Genomic DNA, 19,885 nt, shown 5'->3' on the forward strand with positions numbered 1-19,885 from the left:
AAAACCTGTTAGTCAGCAGAGGGACTGATCAACCACTGCAGGGTGGATAAGGGGAGCCACTGAGGCAGATGTAGACACTACCCACGGGAGCCCTAGGGCAAGATTTCCCTTATGTGGAAGGGCACAAAGCAGACACAGGGCATTTAGCACTCACCACCCTAGTGTTGACTCCAGGTTGACCAAACAAACTCGTATTTGCCTTCCCATGTAACGCCTCTGTTGTTGTTCAGTTGCTAAGTCGTGCCCAATTATTTGTGACCCCTTGGACTGCAGCGCACCAGGCTTCCCTGTCCTCCGCTATCTCCAGGAGTTTGCTCAAGTTCATGTCCACTGAGTTGGTGATGCCCTCCAACCATCTCATCCTGTGCCGCTCTCTACTCCTTTTGCCTTTAGGGAAATAATATTCTGGGTCAAGACACAGAGTCAAGCGCAAGTTCCCTTGACATTTATAGTTCACGGTGGAGATTAAGAGGATGTCTTTCTGGTTTCATTGATCACTCTCTGCAGACTATGTTCATGGGTGCCCATCTCAGAAAGGTGAATCTACACAGGATAAATTAAATCATTGGTCATCATTGAGTGAACACTACCTCAAATCATCTCTCCTCCACAGAGGTCAGGGGGTGGGGATGAAAGTTTCCAACCTCTAATCACACAGTTTATTTTTTCACAATAAACTATGGAAAATTCTGAAAAAGATGGGAATACCAGACCACCTAACCTGCCTCTTGAGAAATCTGTATGCAGGTCAGGAAGCAACAGTTAGAACTGGACATGGAACAACAGACTGGTTCCAAATAGGAAAACAAGTACGTCAAGGCTGTAGATTGTCACCCTGCTTATTTAACTTATATGCAGAGTACATCATGAGAAATGCTGGACTGGAAGAAGCACAAGCTGGAATCAAGATTGCCAGGAGAAATATCAATAACCTCAGATATGCAGATGACACCACCCTTATGACAGAAAGTGAAGAGGAATTAAAAAGCCTATTGATGACAGTGAAAGAGGAGAGTGAAAAAGTTGGCTTAAAGCTCAACATTCAGAAAACGAAGATCATTGCATCTGGTCCCGTCACTTCATGGGAAATAGATGGGGAAACAGTGGGAACAGTGTCAGATTTTATTTTGGGGGGCTCCAAAATCACTGCAGATGGTGACTGCAGCCATGAAATTAAAAGACGCTTACTCCTTGGAAGAAAAGTTATGACCAACCTAGATAGTATATTCAAAAGCAGAGACATTACTTTGCCAACTAAGGTCCATCTAGTCAAGGCTATGGTTTTTCCTGTGGTCATGTAGGGATGTGAGAGTTGGACTGTGAAGAAGGCTGAGCACCGAAGAATCGATGCTTTTGAACTGCGGTGTTGGAGAAGACTCTTGAGAGTCCCTTGGACTGCAAGGAGATCCAACCAGTCCATTCTGAAGGAGATCAGCCCTGGGATTTCTTTGGAAGGAATGATGCTAAAGCTGAAGCTCCAGTGCTTTGGCCACCTCATGTGAAGAGTTGACTCATTGGAAAAGACTCTGATGCTGGGAGGGATTGGGGGCAGGAGGAGAAGGGGACGACCGAGGATGAGATGGCTGGATGGCATCACGGACTTGATGGACATGAGTCTGAGTGAAGTCCGGCAGTTGGTGATGGACAGGGAAGCCTGGCGTGCTGTGATTCATGGGGTCACAAAGAGTCGGACACAACTGAGCGACTGAACTGAACTGAACTGAACTAATCACACAGTTGGTCCTTCTGGAAACCAGCCTCCCCACCTCCTCAGGTATGGGTGAAAGAGGTTTGTTATGAATAACAAAAAACACCCCTTTTAGCTCTATCACACAGAAATTCCCAGGGCTTTAGGAGTAAGAGTTGTGTATCAGGACCTAGGGATAAAGACCAAATATATCTTTCTTATTATATTACAGCATAATAGTATGCAGAGGTGCATGAGTAATATGCAGAGTAGCATGGAGGCATGTAATAGGTTTAAGTTATGCAAGGACGTCAGAGAAGGTTTGCCTAAAGCAGGAATGAGAGCTGAGACCTAAACGGTAATAGGAATTATCTGATGCAAAAGTGTAAGAAACTATGTTCCATGAGGAAGGGAACAGCTGGGCAAAGTCTTTGTGGTAAGAGGAGCTGCAGGCACACAAGAAGGAAGATGATACCAGATGCTGGAAAGGAAGGAAGGATCCAGATCCCATGGGATTTATGGAGCACATGAAGGATGTTTTTCTTTATCCACATTGGGAAGAGAGAGTGACATGCTTACATGTGTGCTGCAGACAACCTCAGTGTGAAGGATAAATTATCACATCACATTCACGCATTTGCATTCCGGGGCTCTGCCAAGGACAGCCACAGGGAAGTTGGCAGAGCTCACCTTCAAGAGCAGCCCCCAGACTCTTGATCATCTTTTCAAGATTTAATCATATTTTTATTATCACATATGTGTATGCTATGCACAAGAAAAGACACATTTCCCTAGAACATTTTGGAGAGAAACAGCTTGGTTATATCCCTCACATACAGAGGCATAGAGGGGTTCATATTGGCTTTTTGTGTTTAATTTATTCTACAGGAAGAAATTTAAAAGTCTTTGGGATTGGAGGTTTCCTTTGAACTAACTTCAAACCACCAGACCTGCTAAGAAAGTTTCAGCCAAGCTTTGATATGCCTCAACACACATATAACATTGCTTCTGCTTTGGACATGCAAAGGGAAGAGAAAAAAAATAGCACTCTGCATCATGAGTCACTCCTTATTAAAAATAATTAGTGGAGATAGTGCATAAGTCACTTTTAAACCCATCCTTTTCTGTAATTATTCTCTTAAATACCTACCAAGACCAATTCACTGAACACGTCTTTGGACATTTTAAGGAAAAATATCTTTTTACTTTACCCAACAAGAGCTTAAGCAAAAAAACTGTTTGCGCTCAGGCCAAACAAAACATTAATTAAACTGACTTGTTTTTCTTTGTTTTTAAGTCTCACTCTTTTTCATGCTAAAAGTCTACCTGTCATGTTTTAGCTGAGAATTAAATGAATTCCTTTCCCAACATCACCACCCAAATTATCATTTCATTAGAGGGTAAGGAGAGATCCACAGCCACCATTAAATTCTTGTGGGATTTTATATACTTTTCTGGGGATAAAGCAGAAGTTTTGCAGATTAAGGAGATTAAGACTGTGTACTTTGTGGAATGTGTGTGCACTTGGCTGTGTCCTACTCTTTGTGACCCTGTGGACTATAGATTGCCAGGCTCCTCTGTCTATGGAATTTTCCAGGCAAGGATACTGGAGTGGGTTGACATAGCCTCTTCCAAGGGATCTTCCTGCCCCAGAGATCAAACTCACATCTCCTGCAGGAAGATTCTTGACCTCAGAGCCATCAGGGAAACAGATTTTCTTTTAAAAAGCTAAACTCTTGACTTTTCATAAATTCAAACCAATACCAATAGAATCTGCTTTTACCAGAAGCAGATTCTGCTCTGCTTCTTACCAACCATGACCTGAACAAGTCACTTGACCTGTTTGGTTAGCTTACCTTTAAAATGGGAATAATAATTAAGCTAAGGTTTAAAGACAGCTTCAAAGCAAAAGGTGAAGCCATCAGGCCTGTGTTTCTAATGTATGCTGGAAATGCTCTGGTTATCTCAGAAGCTCAAAGCTCTGTTCTTAGCACACTTCAGTCCTGCTGACCTGGAAACATGAGCCACGCTTTTCACTGCTTTGAGCTTCAGAAGATGCTCACATCTGTTCTGCCTGAACTTCCCCAACTTCCATATCTTGAGGGGCTCAGCCCCTACTCTGTGTTTTCATGATCTTCCCCCAGCTTATCACACTCTATTTTAACTACTTATTTATGTCGCTGGATCTCTCAACAAGGCAGGTTTTCCCTTGGGGCAGCAAGAATGTCTTAGTCATCCATATATCCTTCACCCCTTTCAGATTTTCTGACATTAGAAATGCATTGACTAGAGGACATCCCTGGTGGTCTAGTGACTAGGACTCTGTGCTCCCAATGCAGAGGGCCTGGGGTCAGTCCCTGATCAGGGAACTAGATCCCATGTACTGCAACTAAAGTGTTCACAAGCTGCAATGAAGACTGAAGATCCCGCATGCCGCAACTAAGACCCCACACAACCTAATACATACATATATATAAATACACAAATATCAGTAAATAAATAAAGGAAATGCATTGACTAAAGAAATGAATGCATAACAATTTATTACAATATGTAATAAATCTAGCAAAAACATGTAAGTTATAGGGAGACTAAAAGTTATCCCACCATATAGTAAGTTTCCTAACTACTGGTTTTGTCTCCATTCGAACATCATGGGCAATTTTAATTACTGATTGAACTTGCAAGGATGAGCTCTGCCTATAACCAAATCCACTCTATCTAAAGCCACCCTCTGCCTCTTTTATTCTTTCTTGCCCTTTGTTTTTTTCCATCCTAGAAATAATCACAATTCATAACAATTTCCTTTTGTTACTATTTTTTTTAACAAGAAGTTCTTTTTATTTTATTTTTTTTCAACAAGAAGTTCTTGATGGCAGGAATTTGTCTCTGTTGCCCACTGATGAGGCATAGCTCCTGAAACACATAGGTTTGTTTTTTTTTTTAATTTGTTCAGGAAATGAATGAAGCCAGAAAATGTGAAACAAACTATCATATGGAATCTCTGCATTCTTTCAGCAAGTTATGAAGTTTTCAAAATGATTAAGGAGAGTCATAATTTCAACTTTGTTGGGACCTAAAGAGGGCCCAGTAATAGCCCTCTTTTCCCCTTTCTGAGCCAGTTGAGAATTAAAACAAAGGAGTTGACAGAATCAAAATTTTACTTTTATTAACAATAGAGCTAAAATGTAAAAATTTGGCAAGTGACCCCACAGTACTAAATTCAGAATCATATGAAGCCAACTCCTAATCTCTAGGCAGGCTCTGCTTAGGGGTGAGGGAGCCTCCCTTACAAAATTATGTCATAGGCTATAACACAGCTGAATGATGAGGACATTGTGCTAAGGGAAATAAGCCCATCACAAAAAGACAAACGCTGTTATATACAATGAGATAAAAATGAGGAAATCCTACCAAACTTGCAACAATGTGGATGGACTTTGAGGGCCTTGTGCTGAGTGAAATAAGTCAGAGCAAAAAAAAGAAAAAAATACTGTATGATCTCACTCATATGTGGAATTTAAAAACAAAACACAAGGACTTCCCTGGTGGTCCAGTGGTTAAGATACCACATTTCCATTGCAAGGGTCACAAGTTTAGTCCCTGGTTGGGGAACTAACATGCCGCATGCTGTGTGGCACAACCAAAAAAAAGCAAAAGGAAAACACTAAAAGGCAAACTCATAGAAAAAGAGATCAGATTTGTAGATAACAGAAGCAGGGTGGGGGAGGGAGGGAAAGTTGGAGCAAGGTGGTCAAAAGATACAAACTCCCATTCATAAGTAAGTACTAGGGATGTAACATAGAACATGATGACTACAGCTAACACGGCTGTATTTTATGGAGCAAAGTTAAGAGAGCATGGTCGTTTTCAGTCGCTAAGTCATGTTGGACTCTTTGCCATGTCATGGACTGCAGCACGCCAGGCCTCCCTATTAAGAGAGTAAATTCTATGAATTCTCATCACAAGGAGAAAATGTTTTTTCTCTTTTTCTTTCTTTCCTTTTTATTGTATCTATGTGAGAAGACAGATGTTAACTGAATCTCTTGTGGTAAATATTTTATAACATATGTAAATCAAACCATCAGGCTGCATGCCTTAAACCTATACAGTGATATATGTCAACTATTTCTCAATAAAACTGGGGGAAAAGGAATTTTTTTTAATGACAAATACCATACGAGTCCTCTAGCTATATGAGGTACCTAGAATAATCAAAACTACAGAGAAAGATAGTCAAATGGTGGTTGCCAGAGGCTAAGCAGGAGGGGAAATGAGGAGTAACTGTTTAACAGGTGCAGAGTTTCAGCCTTACAAGTCGAAAGAGCTTTGAAGATGGATGGTGGTGATGGTTGTGCATAAATATATTTAAGATCACTGACCTGAACACCTAAGAAATGGTTAAGGTGGTTCATATCAGTTCAGTTGCTCAGTCATGTCCGACTCTTTGCAACCCCTTGGACTGCAGCATGCCAGGCCCCCCTGTCCATCACCAACTCCCACTCAAATTCACGTCCATCACATTAGTGATGCCATCCAACCATCCCATCCCCTATTGTCCCCTTCTCTTCCTGCCTTCAAACTTTTCCCAGCATCAGGATCTTTTCCAAGGAGTCAGTTCTTTGTATCAGGTAGCCAAAGTATTGGAGTTTCAGCTTCACCATCAGTCCTTCCTATGAATATTCAGGACTGATTTCCTTTAGGATGGACTGGTTGGATCTCCTTGCCATCCAAGGGATTCTCAAGAGTCTTCTCCATCACCGCAGTTCAAAAGCATCAATTCTTTGCCACTCACCTTTCTTTATAGCCCAACTCTCATATCCATACATGACTACTGGAAAAACCATAGCTTTGACTAGATGGACCTTTGTTGGTAAAGTAATGTCTCTGCTTTTTAATATGCTGTCTCAGTTGGTCATAGTTTTTCTTCTAAGGAGCAAGTGTCTTTTAATTTCATGGCTGCAGTCACCATCTGCAGTGATTTTGGAGCCCCAAAATATAAAATCTCTCATTGTTTCCATCTATTTGCCATGAAGTGATGGGACCGGATGCCATGATCTTAGTTTTTTGACTGTTGAGTTTTAACCCAGCTTTCTCACTCCCCTCTTTCACTTTCATCAAGAGGCTCTTTAGTTCTTCACTTTCTGCCATAAGGGTGGTGCCATCTGCATATCTAAGGTTATTGATATCTCTCCCGGCAATCTTGATTCCAACTTGTGTTTTATCCAGCCCAGCATTTCACATGATGTATTCTGCATATAAGTTAAATAAGCAGGGTGACAATATACAGCCTTGACATACTCCTTTCCTGATCTGGAACCAGTCTGTTGTTCTGTGTCCAGTTCTAACTGTTGCTTGTGATCTGCATACAGATATCTCAGGAGGCAGGTCAAGTCAACTAGTAAATTCTATGTTATGTGCATTTTACCACAATAAAAAATGGGGGAAGCTGTGGTACAAAATTGCAGCAGAGAACACAGGTTCCCCATGGACAATTCATTCCTAAGATCAGAGTGGGATGGTTTGGACCCGAAATGCACAGCTTCTTCGCTCACTCACAGCTCAGGGGCAGCTCTCTGTCTCCTGCGGGCAAAGGCAGGCAGAAAATGGAGAGGCAGGTAAACAAATAGGGCTCCTGGTCCCTCTGTGAAGGAAGACACTAGAAATGGAGACGTCTCCCCTCTCCCATCTCCAATAAGACTCTAAATATACCTGCTCTCAGATGCTCTCTACCAAGATCCTGAATTTGACCCCATGCATTACATCAATCAGGTCAGTATTGATGGTTAGAAGAGATAGCAGACAGCTTCACTCTCAAGTCAACAAAATAGCCAAGAGGCCCAGGCATCCTAGTTAATTGAGTTATTTTCCATCAGTTTTGGAACCCATAATACTACTGGACAGCAATATAACTAAGAGGGAAAACTCACAAAATAACACCAACAGCTACTGTCCATCCACTTTGATTTCATGACTTGTTCTATAGCCTCCCAGCCAGTTTGCTCCCTGATTTGATCCAAGACACTCCCAGCTACTGAACTGCCAGAGAAGGGAAGAAGCCACCTAGGACAGCCCTTTCTTAAATACTGGAGATGCCCTATATTGAAGTCATTCTTTTCCTGGATGGCAAAAGGGCCTAAGGAATTCTCTGGAAACACTGCTCTCCGCCCGAGGAAAGCCACAGAGAGAAAGGCAGGTGGTAGAGTGAGAAAGAGATTCTTAACACTCTTCACGAACACTTCTTCAAGAAAAAAGGAGAAACTCTGAACAGCATATTCCCCAGACCTCTCAGGCTAGTGGGAGCAGAGCTTCTGGGGAGGGGTCAGAGAAATTTTATTACAAAACAGAGAGAAAGCCCCAAACATAAATGTTTGAAGATTTGGCTTGGTGCCTGCCTTTTGAGCTCAAAGGGGGAAAAGTACATGGGGAAAAAGGCCCTTAAAACTTCTAAGTAATTTTTTTTTCTGCATTGCTTCTCCCTTGTGTAGAGCAAACTCTTGTTACATCCCAGCCTGGAATAAATCTTCTGGGCTGAATGATAAATCAGGGATTGTAATGGAAATCACTATTGACCTTTAAAAGGGCACTGTCTTTATATTTTCACACTGTGCTGTTTGAAATGTCGACTTGGAATCAGGAAAATAATATGCCATCGATTTCTCTCCATACCTCTTATAACAGAGCTTGAAATTGACCTGGGAAACATTGGTATGGGTTTTCTCATTACGGTTTCAGCATCATCAGAAATGGTGATTAATGATTCAGTCTTGGGAAGGGCATTGTTAGACCTTGTAATTACTTTGTGGATTGTGTCCAAACAGCAACTAGCTTATCCTGTTCATACCACCACCACCCGCGCCCCCAGAAATGGATGTATTTCAACCCTCACGTGGCACAACTTTGTGGTTCTTGATTAGAAGCCTTTATAAGATCAGAACATCGTTTTCTTGTATTGTTGTTTATCTTTCTTACTGTCTTCTCCTTGTCCAATTATTCTTTTTTCATCTCTCCTCCCATTTCTTAATGTACCAGGCCTTTCCAGAGATTCGTTAGCTTTAGTTTTTCATTCTTCAGTCATTTTATTTCTGATTCCCCTTTCCATTCTTCCTCCAATTTCATAAGTGCTCTCTCTCATTCATTTTTTTAAATCCAATTTATCCATTCCATTTCTTATCTGCTCCATAAGAACCTTTAAAAACCCTCCAGGTTCTCTTGGTCTTGCCTGTTTGGGCTGACAGCATGGAATGCCTTCCTTCACCTGCCTTAAGCATCACATGACACGACCCATGGAGGATGATAGCTGAACTGCTCACAGTCAGCCCTTACTGCTCCCTTAGCAGACTGCTGCAAAGAGGCAACTATAGACTTTGGTTAAATACAGACCTCTCTTCATTTTAAAAACAGCTAGGTAAAAAAATGATTAATATTTTTCTCTGTTAAAAATTTTTTAATAGATTTTAGATGATTGAGGCTTTTCTGGGGCAATCAGGGCAGGCCTCCCAGTTGGGTCCACAATGACTTGGGAATCCAAGGAAAGGAAGCTGTGGAGGATTACAGGGTATAGTGAGGGGCGGGGCCAGAGAGAGGGTGCACACATGCGGCCAGGGGCTGGCATCCTTTACATCTTCACTGCACCAAAGCAGAGGGCATCCTGACTTTCTTATCAGCTTGCCCAGACATGGGGCAGAGAGGGAGAGGAGGAGGTGAGGCTTCAAAGCTGTCAATGGTGGAACATCAAATATGGAGTCCAACTCCCTGCAAGACTCTGATCCAGGACAACTTAAAGCAAGTTGACAGTCTCAGACCTAAACCATGACTGGGGAAGCCCAGAGAGAGGGAGAGAAAGTTCTACAGAGAATCCCTGGGACTTGGAAAAGAGAAGCTTCTCCCAGGCATGATGAGCTCATTCATGCATCTCTTTGGCCAAAGTCCTCACAGGAATTTCAAGTCTTGGCCAACTTTAAAAGCAAAGAAGAGGGACTTCCTTGGTGGTCCAGTGGTTAAGAATTCACCTACAACGCAGAGGACATGGGTTCAATCCCTGGTCCAAGAACTTAGATTCCCACATGCTGCAGGGCAACTAAACCCACGTGCCCTAAATACTGAGCCCACGTGCTGCAACTACTGAAGCCCATGTACCCTAAAGCCTGTTCTCTGCAACAAGAGAAGCCATCGCAATGAGAACCCTGTGCAACTCAACAAGAGAGGAGGGCCTGCTCACCACAATAGAGAAACCCCACAATGTAGGGCCCAAGCGCCACAGGAGAGGAGAGAAGTTCGCCCTGAAGTACATGGCCACCCACAAGATGTGATGTGAACTTCACAAAAAGTGTTTCTTTGCCCCAAGAGTCTTCTGTGTCAGATTTAGGATGTCTCCATTTAAACCACTGGCCCTCCTTTAACCCAGGGGTCAAAGACACCCCTAATGTTTAAAATACCACTGAAGAGAGGGAATATTTTGTGGACCTGGGCTCAAATCCCTCTTTTGCCACTTTTATGACCTTGAGAAATGTACTCATTTCTGAGCCCTTGGCTCTGCATCTAAACAATGGGGATAAATAACACCTACTCCATTCCGTCAAATAACACCTACTCCATTCCGTCAATTCTAAAGTATCTTTTTCCTTGCATTTTAGCATCTCCAAAAACTGGATACATTTGGGGGCTTCTGACAAATTGTAATTAGCAGCTTTTTTTTTCCCAGTGGCACATGAAATAATGGTGCATCTTATGATCAATGGCATCTTAAATTAGTGGAATACAGTCCTTTACAGGGCTTTAAAATCCAAATGTGAAAAGATTTTATTCATTATAAACTCTATATGAATGTATTTATACTTCTTAGAGGCTCAACCTCCTTAACTGCAAAATGGAGATACCAACTTAATGGAGTTGTTGTAAGGGTCAAGTAAGTTAACACATAGAAAGTGTTCAAAACAGAGTATGGCTCAGGGCAGCAGACCTTAGTATTATTATCATTGCAAGACCTCTGACTCATCTGAAGACGAATTGGTTATTGATCGATTCCCCAAACATTGAATGTTCTGTGGGTGCCATCAGGGTTCTAGAGTCAAACTCAGGGGTTCTGAATACTTGCTCTGCCACTTATTAATTCTGGGCAAAGTCCATAGTTTCATTCAGCTTCTTCTTTGGCATCTGTCAAATGAGAATTACAACAGGAATTGCTTCAAGAAGTGTGTGTATGTGTTAGTCACTTAGTTGTGTCCAACTCTCTGTGACCTCATGGACTATAGCCTGCCAGGCTCCTCTGTCCATGGAATGCTCTAGGCAAGAATACTGGAGTGGGTAGCCATTCACTTCTCCAGGGGATCTTCCTGACGCAGGGATTGAACGTGGGTTTCTTGCATTGCAGGAAGATTCTTTACCATCTGAGGCCCCAGAGAAGCCCTTAGAAAATGTGGGTGAACCTTAAATGAGAGCCTAGCATGGTGCCTGGCAAGTGGAAGTCCTCAATAAATTTTAGTTACCATCTTTAGTAAGCAATTCTGCTTTGAAAAACTTCTGGTCTAGCTATAGAAATGGCCCAGAGAGACAGAATTACAATACCACTAGTGAAAGGTAACCCCTCTGGATACACTGCCCTTGTATTTGTATAAGTCCTGTCAATGTCCCCTAGCCAAAGACCATCCAGGAACACACCTGAGGTCAAATAGAGTCAGTGCTGCTTCCTGCTATGAGGACACCTGACATCAGGAGGAACCGTGAAGTGTCTCAGAAAGAGGACATCAGGAAGGGCTTGTTCTAGGAGTTGGACCCATGTTAGCTGATTTGCAGGAGGACTCAAGGAAGTGAATTGGGAGCTATCAGAATCTAGGCACAGTTTGTGATTACATTAGTTTTGATTTAGTCATCAGGAGGAAAGAAGCAGGGCTAGAGCTGTCATTGAAGAGGAAGCAGTAATGCTTCTTGTTAGCAGTAGAGGGATCATTCGGTCATTTTGGCAGTTGCATGGTATTTACTTTTATCCCTGTTTGGGCATAATTATAGAGTGGTCTTTTTCCAGTCTTGTTCCACCACATCCATGAAATCCCCTATCTGATGCTGATAGTCCATAAAACTGCTTATGTTCACCAAGAGCACTGGTTGTCTGAGGAGGCCTTACAGATAGCTGAGAAAAGAAAAGAAGTGAAAGGCAAAGGAGAAAAGGAAAGATATACCCATTTGAATGCAAGTTCCAAAGAATAGTATGGAGAGATAAGAAAGCCTCCCTCAGTGATCAGTGCAAAGAAATGGAGGAAAACAATAGAATGGGAAAGACTAGAGATCTCTTCAAGAAAATTAGAGATACCGGGGGACATCTCATGCAAAGATGGGCACAATAAATGACAGAAATGGTATGGACCTAACAGAAGCAGAAGATATTAAGAAAAAGTGGCAAGAATACACAGAAGAACTGTAAAAAAAAAGATCTTCATGACCCAGATAACCACATTGGTGTCACCTAGAGCCAGACATCCTGGAATGCAGAGTCAAGTGGGCCTTAGGAAGCATCACTATGAACAAAGCTAGTGAAGGTGATGGAACTCCAGCTGAGATATTTCAAATTCTAAAAGATGGTGCTATGAAAGTGCTGCACTCAATATGTCAGCAAATTTGGAAAACTCAGCAGTGGCCACAGGACTGGAAAAGGACAGTTTTCATTTCAATCCCAAAGAAAGGCAATGCCAAAGGATGCTCAAACTGCCACACAATTTCACTCATCTCACACACTAGCAAAGAAATGTTCAAAACTCTCCAAGCCAGGCTTCAACAATACATGAACCATGAACTTCCAGATGTTCAAGCTGGATTTAGAAAAAACAGAGGAACCAGAGATCAAATTGCCAACATCCACTGGATCATTGAAAAAGCAAGAGAGTTCCAGAAAAACATCTATTTCTGCTTTATTGACAATGCCAAAGCCTTTGACAATGTGGATCACAGCAAACTAAGGAAAATTCTCCTGAGAAATCTGTATGCAGGTCAAGAAGCAACAGTTAGAACTGGACATGGAACAACAAACTGGTTCCAAATAGGGAAAAAAGTATGTCAAGGCTATATATTGTCACCCCACTTATTTAACTTATATGCAGAGTACATCATGCGAAATGCTGGATTGATGAAGCACAAGCTAGAATCAAGATTGCCAAGGGAAATATTAATAACCTCAGATATGCAGATAACACTACCCTTATGGCAGAAAGTGAAGAAGAACTAAAGAGCGTCTTGGTGAAAGTGAAAGAGGAGAGTGAAAAGGTTGGCTTAAAACTCAACATTCCAAAAACTAAGATCATGGCATCTGGTCCCAACACTTCATGTCAAATAGATGGGGAAACAATGGAAACAATGAGAGACTATTTGGGGGGGCTCCAAAATCACTGCAGATGGTGACTGCAGCCATGAAATTAAAAGACGCTTGCTCCTTGGAAGAAAAGCTATGACCAACCTAGATAGCATCTTTAAAAGCAGAGACATTACCAACAAAGGTCCATCTAGTCAAAGCTATGGTTTTTCCAGTAGTCACGTTTGGATATGAAAGTTGAACTATAAAGAAAGCTGAGTGCTGAAGAATTGATGCTTCTGAACTATGGTGTAGAGAAGACTCTTGAGAGTCCCTTGGACAGCAAGGAGATCTAACCAGTCCATCCTAAAGGAAATCAGTCCTGAATATTCATTGGAAGGACTGATGCTAAAGCTGAAACTCCATTACTTTGGCCACCTGATGTGAAGAACTGACTCTTTGGAAAAGACTCTGATGCTGGGAAAGATTGAAGGCAGGAGGAGAAGGGGGCAACAGAGGATGAGACGGTTGGATGGCATCACCATCTCGATGGACATGAGTTTGAGCAAGCTCCAGGAGTTGGTGATGGCCAGGGAAGCCTGGCGTGCTGCAGTCCATGGGGTCACAAAGTGTCGGACACAACTGAGCAGCTGAACTGAACTAACCAAGGGCACATCCGCTAGCTGTCAGCTGTGGGGTGACCAAGTGTCCCAGTTTGCCTGGACTGAAGAGGCCCCAGACTGAGGGGCTGGGATGCAGGACTTTCAGCACTAAGATGAAAAATCACAGGCAAATCAGGACACACTGGTCACCCCAGCTCTCAGGGCTGCCATCTTACTTCTCAGCCCTCACCGCTTCTGAGCACATGTCCTACTGACTACCTAGTTTATACCCTATTGATTGACTCATGTCCACATATGAGAATGTGCTTTGGAGGCAAAGTCCCAACTGTATCATTCACTGGTCACAGGGCTTTGAGCAATGTATTCAATGCCTCTGAGTCTCCAGCTCCTCCTCTCTGAAATGAGACTGGGGCATACTTTGTGTGAGGTATGACATACTTCATGTGACATACTTAATGAGATAATGACGTCTTCAAAAATGCCTCACACATCATAGATGCTGCACTGATGCCACACTTCATTCCTCCCCTAACTTCCTCCTCTATCCCATAGGCTCTGCGCCATTTCAAGCTATGGTCTTGGATTACAGATTACATTTTGGAAACCTCATTTTTAGAGCTCTTAGTATGGTCCCAGATGCCTGTAAACACTTAAAAATTGATTTTAATTATATTATCACTGTTCCTACTCTTCTCTTCAGTATTCCACTTGTGTCTTATGCATCTCTGTCGCCTTTTCTCACAGGAAACTTAAACCCGTAAGTAAAAACAATAATAACAACAAACCCTGCATTTCTGGAACACTTTACAGCTAATAAGATGTTTTCCACCAGAAAATTAAAAACAAAAACCTGATAGGCAAATATTATTACTCTCCTGTTTACAAATTAACAGGCTGAGCCTTGGAGAAGCTGTGTGCCTGATTCATGATGACATGCCCAGTGAAGAAACAGAACTAACCTTCTGAATCTCCAGTCTGTTCTAAAACAACTTTCCCCCAGGGGCTCAAAACTGGATTCTAATGCATCCCCATTCCTCGACTAGCAGGGGCCCTGGACAGGGCCTCCTGAGCAGATGTGGTTATTGGGACAAGCAGCTGTCATTTGTAATTTCCTGTGTTATCCCCTAGAGTCCACAACTTAATTTCACTTTAAATCCAGCATGGCTCTTGCCAGACCCATGAGAAAATCCTATTCGAGATGGAACTGCTGAAATCTGATTCAGAACCCTGCTGGATTTTCATCTGACTATCAGTTCTGCTCAGGCCCTGGCAGCTGGGCTCAGCTGGGAATGGATCATTCTAACTTCCTTTGACTTGCCATCACCTGCTCCACTGCCCCAAGAAGGATGCCAAGTGGCCTCATGACTGTTCCCCTTTGGAATCTTTTAAGTGTCTAGGCCTAAGCAGAAATTACAAATAGGGTTTGGTATTTTACTCAGGATGATTCCAAAATATTTCCCCATCTGGAGCTCTTCCACGGGAAAAGCATTTGCAGTATGTGGGTGCAGGGTGAGGGGCTGGAGAGGAGCCAGGAATGCACCATTTCAGCTCTGAGTCCTACCAGCAGAAGGTGTGTCAACACAGGCTACCTTTCCAGGGTAACCCAAGCCAGTGGAATTTGTTATGGGGCAGAAGGAAGCTAAGTTTGAGGTCAGCAGATCCAAGATCAAACACCAGTTCCCACGTTCACAAGGTGAGTGGCCCCATGGTATGCACTCAGTCTCTTTGAGTATGTGCTCTCCTTTGTAACAAGAAAACAACAATGCCTGGACTGCCCTTCTCTTTACAGAAGTCCTGAGCTAACAGACGTTAAGGCACTTCAGAAACTGAAAATGGCTGGACAGGCACCAGCTATTAATATCACTGCGCAGGCTTTCTAAAGTTTGCAATATATTTTTCCAACGAGATTCACTGAGCATTCCAATTCTCTCTGGTCTTTGTTTTTTTCCCCCCCCCTTTGGGTTCCTTTGATCTCCTGCACAAAGTCAAAGTTAGCCAAAGAACAGTTCTGCATTCATTTAAAAATTTGTTTGGTTTATTTTGTTTCTCTAATCTTGAAGGAAATTTTACATTCTGTTTCAAAGTGGGGGGAAAAAAAACAGGAAGATAAGGGAACTTGAGAATTAGAAAGGGAAATTACATCTCTCACTCTTAAGGATGATTGAAAAGAGATTATATTTATAAATAACGTACAGTTACTGGTAACATAGAGTCAAGGAGAAGATGTGAATTTACAACACAGAAAGAGAACATCGTCAAAGTGATGTTCCAGGTATTCGCAAATCTTTGCTAAGCAAAGATGTATTTACTTATCACAACTCCAGTCGGGCTTCGTCCAGGGAAACAAGAGATTTTTAGAAAATATGACCCATTTGTTCTTTACATCCTAATACTGTTTCTCTTTTATTCACACAGGAGTTAATATGTTTCCTGAGAACTGGCTATATCATTTAGAAATCATTCACAAAGGACTAAGACTAGGAAAATCCAGAAATGTATTTCTCTCTGTGCTGTCCTTCCAATCTGACCCTGCTTCTGTTCAAAGTACCCCGTTGTTCTATGTTTCCAGCAGAACCTTTTTGTTTTAGAAACTTTCCGTTTCATCGGGATGATTGGCAGAGGAGCCTAGCTGTGAACAGGTGACGGTCAGGACATGTGCATACATACTAACCACACAGCATGGAATCCTTCTGCAACACTCACCAGCCCACAAACACTGGGATTTAAACTTGGCAGCTGAATCTTGGACTCCTTCCAGAAGATTTCGTTCAGGAAATACCAAAAGCTCTCACCACTGTATAGCAGCTTCACTTTCAAAGTCACACCTCAGCACAAGGGGGACAATGTTGGAAGGCAGACACTTGCTGTGTGTCAGAAATGGGACACTTTTCAAAGTGACCACAAGATGGCCTCACTGTTCAGACCCATGCTAGCGTTCAGGTTGTAACTTCAATCCTCAAAGCAGGGTGACGGACACAGAGGTGTGTTTTAAAGATTGCCATTGAAATCACGATCAAGAAGTGGCAGCTTTTCTGTTGTTCTCCGGAAACTTAGCAACTTATCTGGAAAATTATCAATAACAACACAGGTACAGAGTCTTCAGTTGAAGAAAATTAAATTTTATACTTTTTTCACTCTAATGTTGCAGCTAAATTTTCTGTTCAACAATATATACTTTTATTAAATTTTCCTTGGTATCTTGATACAGAGAAATGAATCCACTGATTAATAAGTATATTCCCATGCTTTTTTAAAAACTGATATCCTGAGGACAATTTGTGTGTGTGTTAGTCACTCAGTCAGGTCCAACTCTTTCCAACCCCATGAATTGCAGCCCTCCAGACTTCTCTGTCCATAGAATTCTCCAGGCAAGAATACTGGAGTGGGTTGCCATTCCCTTCTCCAGGGGAACTTCCCAACCCAGGGATCAAATCCCAGTCTCCTGCATTATAGGCAGATTCTTTACCATCTGAGCCACCAGGGAAGCCCCAAAGATCTTTTAAACACATCATAAATTGGTTCTGCAAAGGTCTGTAAATAGCTTTAGGTTAACAGACAAAATGAGGATGTCCATTACCTGCACCTCATCACCACTGAGTATATCTTTTCTTAAAATATATCTTTTTAAAAATCTCTCTTTTGTGTAAGATATTCTCTTCTGGGTCTCCCCACATAATGCACTAGGGTTTGGGTGAAATTTCACAACATTCCATGACATGGAATACAGAATAAACTTAATTGGATAAAAAAATTTTCAAGGCCAGGGTCAGCATGACAAGAACCCACAGTCACTCCTTCAGCCCACGCTGATGCATGCCATAGTCTGCTGGACCAATGCCATATTCCTTCTTATACAACGAGAACGAGAGGTCAGCCTTACAGCAATCTGGTTTGGGGGTGCCAGCTATTTACAGGAATTGTCCTGGAATGCCAAATGCCCAGCACCTAGAGACTGCCAAGCCCCTAAGTAAAAGTCTAAATGTTAGTTGCTCACTGCCAGACTCCTCTGTCCGTGGTATTCCCAGGCAAGAATACTGGAGTGGATAGTCATTCCCTTCTCCAGGGCTCTGGAGCCCCAATGACATTTTAATTCAGTCCCTGCCTTCACAAGGGGAGGGAGCCCAAGTTCCTCAAGAAGGTAAGCTTGGGCACTGCCCCTCCAACTGGAGGAAAAGAAAGGCCCTGAGCCCTAGTCAGCCTCTGGCCCAGGCAATTTAATTGTCCACCAGGGCTGCCACAGTCTGTAGTGGCTTAAACAATAGAAATGTATTTCTAACAACTCTGCAGGCTGGAAGTCCAAGATCAAGGTGTTGGCAGATTTTATTGCCTCTTTCCTTGGGTCCCTTCTCACTGTGTCCTCGTAGGGCCTTTCTCTGTGCACGCGTGCTCCTGGTATCTCTTCCTCTTCCTTTAAGGACCAGTTTTATTGTTAGGGACCAAAGTTTATAACCACATTTAACCTGAATCATCTCCTCAAAGGCCTTTCTCCAGATATAGTTGCACGGTGTGGGGGGCGGTGGGGGGGGCGGCGTGGCGGCGGGGGGGGGGGTAGGGCTTCAGCCCTGAATCTTAGTGGAGGATGCAATTCTGTCTACAACACCAGGTAAGCCCAAAGTGTTATTCGGGACAATCCTGCTCCTTGCATAATACTTAGTTGACTGATTAAGCAAAAAGTCATATGACATAATAGCTTTTATTTTCATTTCTTTGATTAAATAATGAAATTATATACCTTCTACATACTATTGGCCAGTTCTATTTATGCACTTTGTCCATTTTTCTTAGGGGTATGAGTGTTTCACTCTTTAATTCTCCCCCCCCCAAAAAAAAATTGGGGGGCTACACTGAGTCTTAGTTGCAGGGTACAAGCTTAGTTGTCCCATACTATATGGGATCTCAGTTCCCAGACCAAGGACAGAACCTGAGTCCCCTGCATTGGGAAGCAGATTCCTAACCATTGGACCATCGAGGAATTCCCTGCCAAATATTTTTATAGAGAATGTCTTTTACTCCATTATGGTTACCATGTGTTTTTTTAACTGGATATGTTGATGACATAATTTGTGTGTGCATACTCAGTTGTTAAGTCGTGTCTGACTCTTTGCAACCCCATGGACTGTAACCTACCAGGCTCCTCTGCTATTTCCCATGCAAGAGTACTGAAGTGGGTTGCCATTTCCTTCTCCATGGGATCTTCCCGATCCTGGGGTGAACCATGTCTCCTGCAATGCCGGCAGATTCTTCACCACTGAGCCACCTGACATAATTTGCATTAACATAAAACATATTTGTGGATTATCTCACCTGTGTCCACACTCATACCCTTCCTGATAGCCTTCCAATGCCTGTCAGGGACACAAGTGTTTCCAGAAAAGCTGACTCCACCCCCAACCCCGCAGGGTATTGACCTTGACCAAGTCAATCAGCACAAGCCATGCCCTATGATTGGTACAGGGTGGGCCTGTGACCCAAGTCGGTCCAATCAAAGTACTTTAAATACTGACACAAAGACACCTCTATTCCTTAACAAGGTCAGTGAAGCACATAACCTCAGGAGCTACTGTCAACCACGTTGATGAGTCCTATTAGGATAAAGGTGGAAGCAAAGACAGCAGAGAGGAGAGCAACAGGGTATATTTTCCACAGACTTTACACTTGTCTCATCCTCTCTCTCTCTCTCTCTCTCTCTCTCTTTCTTTTATTGACTCACTGGGATTGAGTTCTCCCAATATATTCAATTTAGCTTCAGTTCAGTTCAGTCACTCAGTCGTGTCCGACTCTTTGTGACCCATGAATCGCAGCACGCCAGGCCTCCCTTCCATCACCAACTTCCGGAGTTCACTCAGACTCGCATCCATCGAGTCAGTGATGCTATCCAGCCATCTTATCCTCTGTCATCCCCTTCTCCTCCTGCCCCCAATCCCTCCCAGCATCAGAGTCTTTTCCAATGAGTCAACTCTTTGCATGAGGTGGCCAAAGTATTGGAGTTTCAGCTTTAGCATCAGTCCTTCCAAAGAACACACAGGACTGATCTCGTTTAGAATGGACTGGTTGGATCTCCTTACAGTCCAAGGGACTCTCAAGAATCTTCTCCAACACCACAGTTCAAAAGCATCAATTCTTCGTCTCCCAGCTTTCTTCATGGTCCAACTCTCACATCCATACATGACCACTGGAAAAACCATAGCCTTGACTAGACGGACCTTTGTTGGCAAAGTACTGTCTCTGCTTTTCAATATGTTATCTAGGTTGGTCATAACTTTTCTTCCAAGGAGTAAGCATCTTTTAATTTCA

This window comes from Capricornis sumatraensis, chromosome 4 (assembly GCF_032405125.1).
Source record: "Capricornis sumatraensis isolate serow.1 chromosome 4, serow.2, whole genome shotgun sequence".
Classification (NCBI taxonomy): Eukaryota; Metazoa; Chordata; class Mammalia; order Artiodactyla; family Bovidae; genus Capricornis; species Capricornis sumatraensis.